Below are 5709 nucleotides of genomic sequence, written 5' to 3'. Positions count from 1 at the left end.
GCGTGCCCGCACGCGCCGAGCGACGGCCGGGCGCTCTCCCCGCTCCGAGCGGGAGCCTGGGCGGAGGCAGGGAGCAGCCAGAACGCACTCCCGGGAACTTTTTAAATTAATTTTTCTAGTTACTCTAAGTGGCTTGTTTCTAGCAGTGCTCCTGTATAAAGAACACCTGTAAGATACCGTTGTCTTGCTGTGGCACATGTACAGTTTCTATGCAATCGTGGTTGCTTCCTGTCCCCCACACCCTCAGACGCTCGATCGCCGGCGCCGCGCAGGGCGCGTGGCGACCGGAGCCCCCGGCCCAGCCCTTCCCTCGCCCTGCAGGGACCCCCCGCCCGCCCCCCTCGCCCTCCTCCGTCCCGCCGGGAGCCAGCAGGGAAGCCCCGGGACCGGGCGAAGCCCCGTCCTGCCCACAGCAGTGGTGGGTTCTGCCGCTCGAGACGCCCACTGGCCCCTCTCCAAGAAAAGGAGGGGTTTTAATTCACTTCTCCCTCTCTGTCGTGACAGGTTTTGATCATACAATCAGGGTTTGAGCTTTTTATTCTACTGCTCCTTAATTTGGAACCAGAGGAGAACAAGGCCGTTCCATAACGATTATGCTTTTCTAAAAAATACAAAAACCGCTGTTGCAGCTCCTGTGATTTAAGAATAATAATAATTAAAAGAGAAAATCATCGATTGCAGCCTAATTTTGTGGACTTTTTAATTCTTTGATGATAGGAGGCGTTGGTTTCAGTTCTGGACTGTTGGTGGCTGCAGAGACCGTGGCAGCTTTGCAGCCGCTTCCCTCTCCCCCGCTGCCTCCCTGCCCCACAGAACAGCACTGACGTTTGTATTCCGCACGTCCCCCTTCAGCAGCTTTGTTTTGTCCCCCTAATCTAGAACATTCTTTTTCTGCAGATCCTACATGGTGAAACCTTTGGAACTGTACATTTTTTTTAAAGATATATGTCATTTGKGGGGGGGCGGGTGGGAGGGGGTTTCTGCTAAGGGCTGTACTTGTAATAAATTGGAAACTTAAGAATAAACGTTATGTACCTGTGTTTGTAAAAGCAGCTCAGAGCGGCTCCTTGGCGCGCTGGGTGCGGGCAGGGACACCCGGGGGACACAAGGGGACACAGGGCCACCGAGCGTGGACAGGATGGCCTGAGCCTGGGATCCGTCCCCTTGTGCCTTGGGGAGAAGCCCCTTGGAGCCAAGTTGTGCCCGGGCGGCTGCCGCGGCGCCTGGTCCTGCTGTGTGTGGCACCGACCAGCTGGGCTGGGCTGCAGCCGCTTCCCCTTTGCAAAGGTCTCCTGGGGAGCGGGCGGCTGCCGGCACCACCGGGAGCTCTGTCCTCCCGGCATGGACAGCAGCTCTGTCGGCCCGAGTGCCGGCAGGGATGGGAGCTCTGTCCTCCCGGCTGCCAGGCATCATCTCCCTCGGGCTCAGGCTACCAGTGTGACACTTGTCCTCCTGTTCGCAGCACACACGGCTGCCCGGCTGCAGGATGGCGCCACGGGTTGCCCTCCCGAGGGAATGGGGGGAGTGGTGGGGGCTCTTGAAGCCTCTCTGCTTTTTTGCCACAGTGTCGCTTGGCCGGGTGACCTTCACGACTTCCTCCCTGGTTTTGCCAGGGGGAATTTTTGCAATCGCAGACTTGATGCAGTTCAGAGGGCAGCAAGGGCTGGTGCTGCCGCGTCTCCAAAGAGCCCGGCTCCTAAACTGCCCGTCTGCCTCGGTGTAGCCGGGACACCCACACGCGGAGCTCCACAGCCAGGCCGGGGYGGCACCCGTTTGGGAGCAACAGACTGATGTGATGTGCAGCCCATCACTGGTGGCACTGACCTATTGTTGGTCAAAGTTTTATGTGTGCAGTTGTAACCTTGCCAGGAATGTGGTGCCTTCCCAGGTGGCTGCAGTCCCCGAGCTGGGCAGTGCCCCTGGAGTCCACCCGAGGTGCCCGTGTCCCAGGGGTCCAGCTCTGCCTGGCAGCGTCTGACTGCGTTGGCCTCCTGTGATGAAGATCTCTGTGTAACAGGGCAACACTTCACTGCCTGCACGGTGGCAGGATGGAGCCAGGGTGTTCGCTGGGCTCCATGCCTGCTGTGCGTGGTGCCAGCRCTGTGATGGTGTCACAGCCCTTGAAGCACCTTGGACAAACGYCCCTTCTCCCTGTATGGCCTTGTCCGCTTGCCACAACTGAGCACTCACTGGGCACGCAAGGGGACCTGGCTGAATCGGAGCGTGATTCAGGCTGGGATGTTTCCGACCTTCAGCGTGGAGGCTCCACAGCAGCATCTGCTCCGAGACCTTTTCTGAGATGTGCTTTTTATAGCAGCGCCCGCGTGGCAGCGGTGTCCTGTGCCAGGCCTATAAGCAGGCGCTGCTGCGCAGGGCCGCGGGGCGCCAGGGGCGCTGCGCTCTGCCAGGCCGCACAGGCGCAGCGGGCAACGGGGCACCGAGCTGCGCCTGCTYCCGTGGCGAGGCTGCCGTGAGCAGCCCGTGCTGGCAGCACCTCTGCGTTCTGGCCCTCCAACCCACCTGAGGAGGAGGAGGAGGAGGAAGGTGACCAGGAGCCACCAAGAACCCACCCTACCCCCTTCGGCTTCCTCGCAGCTTCATGTTTAACACTAGCCARTTAATGCTCTTGGTGATTTGGGATTTTTAGCACATCCTGAGCAGAATATGTTTCCCTCTGCTGCTGAAAACCTGGTGGGATCTTCTGCCTGTGCAGCAAGGGGAAGGTCTCCAGTGCGGTGCAGGAGTGACCGGCCGGGAGCTGCAGGCTGGACTTTCCTGTGGAGCCTCAGGGCTCAAATCCACTCTGAGCCACAGCTCAGCCCACGTTCAGCCTCTGTGGTCTTCTTTCCAGCCTCCTGGTCACTGATTTTATTGCCTGGGCAAGCGGGGGCTGCAGAACCTGCAGGTGACGGTCCCGTGTGCAGCACTGCGGCTGAACCAAGGCCTGCTCACTGGCCTCTTTGCTCTTTACAAACAGCCTCCCGGTTCCCTGGCAGGCAGGGCCTGGGCAGGCTTGGTGAGGGCAGGCAGGGGCAGGAGGGCTGCTSTGGGCCCGGGGGCTGCGCATGGCGCTGTGCCCGTAGTGCCCAGGGCGGCAGCATCAGCGGTGGATTTGGGCTGCGGGGCTGGGGGTGGCTCCGCATAGGGGCGGCCCAGGCCCCAGGTCAACACCATGAAGCACAGGAAGGCAGCTGGGCGCTGGTGGCAGAGCCTGCTGGCGCCTGAAGAGCAGCCACGAGGGGCTGGAAGCTGCTGCGGCGCCCGTGGCACCGGCGACTCCGACTCCYGCCCGCGGAGCCGGCCGGGCTGCGGCGCTGATAGCGCTGGGCGGGAGATGCCAGCGGGTTCTGGTGCTGCCCACAGCCGCGGCCGGGCGCTCTGCTTAGCTCCGCTTAYCTGCACCAAGGCTCCGGGCAGCCAGTTTGTGGGCGGCAGCGAGGGGGGCTCAAGGGCAGGACACCCGTCCCCGCGGGACTCCAGAACAACCGCTGCTGCCACCTCCACCCCGGCTGCCCCAGCGGTGCCTTAGAGGGACCCCCAATYGGCTGATGCTCCGGAGGGGCATTGGGCCGTTGCAAACATGATTAGAGGGTGTCCTCCACGCTGTGCCCTCTGTGGTATGTCCCCCTGCCTCCTGCCACGCAGACCTTCCGGGATGGTCCGTCCCCTTGCACTGAACTTTGGAGCCTGTCCTTGGAGCCGGTGTTGACTCTCCTGCCCAGGTCAAGCCCCGTTTATCTGCCCAAATAACCTGGCTGGGGCCTGCCAGGAGGAGCCCCCAGCGGCTCCCTGCAAGCCCAAGCCCGGAGCAGGGGGCCTGGCCACACGGCCCCCCCGTCCTTGTGTGGCCACCAAGGCCAGTCCTGGAGCAGAGTCACACTCTGCTGCACCAGACAGCGGACACGTTGGGCAAGTGGGCACTGCTGGGTGGGAAGGTGGCCCTGGCTCCAAAAGCCACCCACGAGCAAAGACCCTGTCCTGACACCCACCATGCTGTCACGGGGACAGGGAGCTGGGTGACTCCAGCAGCCCCTTCCGTGGGTGAGAGGGTGCCCATACCCAGGCACACACCCCGCCAGGGCAAGGTAAATGCCCAGCACCATTTGTCCTCTCTGCAGAGGACACTTGTGTCACCTGGCAAGAGCTGAGGGGCCACCCTGGGCATGTGGGGCCCAGCCTGGAGACCAAATTGCTGCCTGGTTGAATGCTCCGTTCCAGCAGCCGCCTGGGCTCCCACGGCAGCGGGGAGCCGCGCAGGTGCCTCCCGCGCAAGGCTCAGGGCTGGGGGCCTCCTCCACGAGGCTCAGGGCTGGGGTCCTCCTGCGCGGCCTCCACGGCCGGGCCCCGCACGGGGCRGCAGCCGGGCGGACGGCGAGGGCGGCGCTGCGCGCGGCTCCCGGGGGAGGCGGATGTTTTCTCAGATCTGGCGCTCAACTTTTCCCGGCGTCCCAGCCGCCGCCTCCTCCAGCGGTGGGGGGCGGATTAAAGGCCTTTGCACATCAATGGCAGCGAGGGAGGCTGGTGCACAAAGCCCTGCTGGGCTCTGTGGCCGCGCGGCGCCTTAACCCTTCCCCTGCCGCGGCCTCTTCCCCGGCCCGGCCCACAGCCCCTGCGGACACGGGAGCTCCCGGGGCCAGGGAGCTCGGTGGGGCCGGGCACGGTGGCCGCTGCCCCGCGGCACTGACCGGCCCAGCATGGCGCAGGAGCCCCGGCCCTGTGGCACTGACTGGCCCCGGGATGGCCGCAGGAGCCCCGGCCGCGCGGTGCTCTCAACTCTGCAGCCCAGCTCAGCAAGGCTCAGCAGCTCCCTCCCCAGCCCTGCAGTTTCTAGCCATGCGGCTACCAGGGGCAGCAAGCAGGGCTGCTGGACCACTCAGGATGCCCTGAGGCCACTTTGGTCACTGCCCATGTGCCTGAGGGCTGGGGGAGCAGGGCCCGTTAGAGCTTCCACCCGGGCCAGTTCAGGCAGCCCAAACAAGCACCTCGAGAGCCGGGAGGCACCCGAGTGAGCTTTCGGGTCCGCGCAGGCAAGGCCAGAGGAGGGGGGGACACCCAGCCCTGGGTGCCGTTGGGGACAGAGGGCGGCCGCGGGCAGCRGCCCCGTGCTGCAGGGGCAGGGCCRGCCACGCAGCCGAGCCCCGAGCTGTGTGACGCGTGCGGCGCCATCCCCGCCGCCCCGCTCACCGCTCTGCTCCAGGAGGACCCCCCCATCCCCTGGCGCTACCAAAAGCCACAGACTGTCGGAGGCCTCTCATCTGCGCACTGTGARGAGGGTCCCTCAGGGGTTCGATGCTCCCCTGCCCCTTCCCAACGGACAGAGAGGGATGTCCGGAGCGGCCAAGCTGCAAGCACCCATTGCCGACTCACTGGATATCGGCTCCCATGCCTGCTCTGGTGCCCRAGGCCACCAAGCCTGTGGCTTTGGAGCACCAGGGCCTTGGATCCAAACAGCAGGTCCTGCTGGCAGGCCTGGCAGGGTCCTCGCCTGGCCACGGCCCCATCTCCCCTCCRGCCCCAGGGAGCCCTTGGAGCGGCTCCCAAGGGAGGTGTGGCCAGGAGCCAAGCAGAGCTGCAGCAACAGGGCACACCGGGCAGGGAGCAGGCCCCTCCGCCCGCCCTCCTGGTTGAGATTCCCGGGGCTGCGGGACTCCCGGAGCGGCGGATGGCGGCCCCGGAGGGTAGCAAGGACAGCCCGGCCCCCTCCCGCCC

This window comes from Nothoprocta perdicaria, unplaced genomic scaffold (assembly GCF_003342845.1).
Source record: "Nothoprocta perdicaria isolate Ctin4 unplaced genomic scaffold, notPer1 scaffold_66, whole genome shotgun sequence".
In the NCBI taxonomy this organism is placed as follows: domain Eukaryota; kingdom Metazoa; phylum Chordata; class Aves; order Tinamiformes; family Tinamidae; genus Nothoprocta; species Nothoprocta perdicaria.
This window is presented reverse-complemented; position numbering follows the sequence as displayed.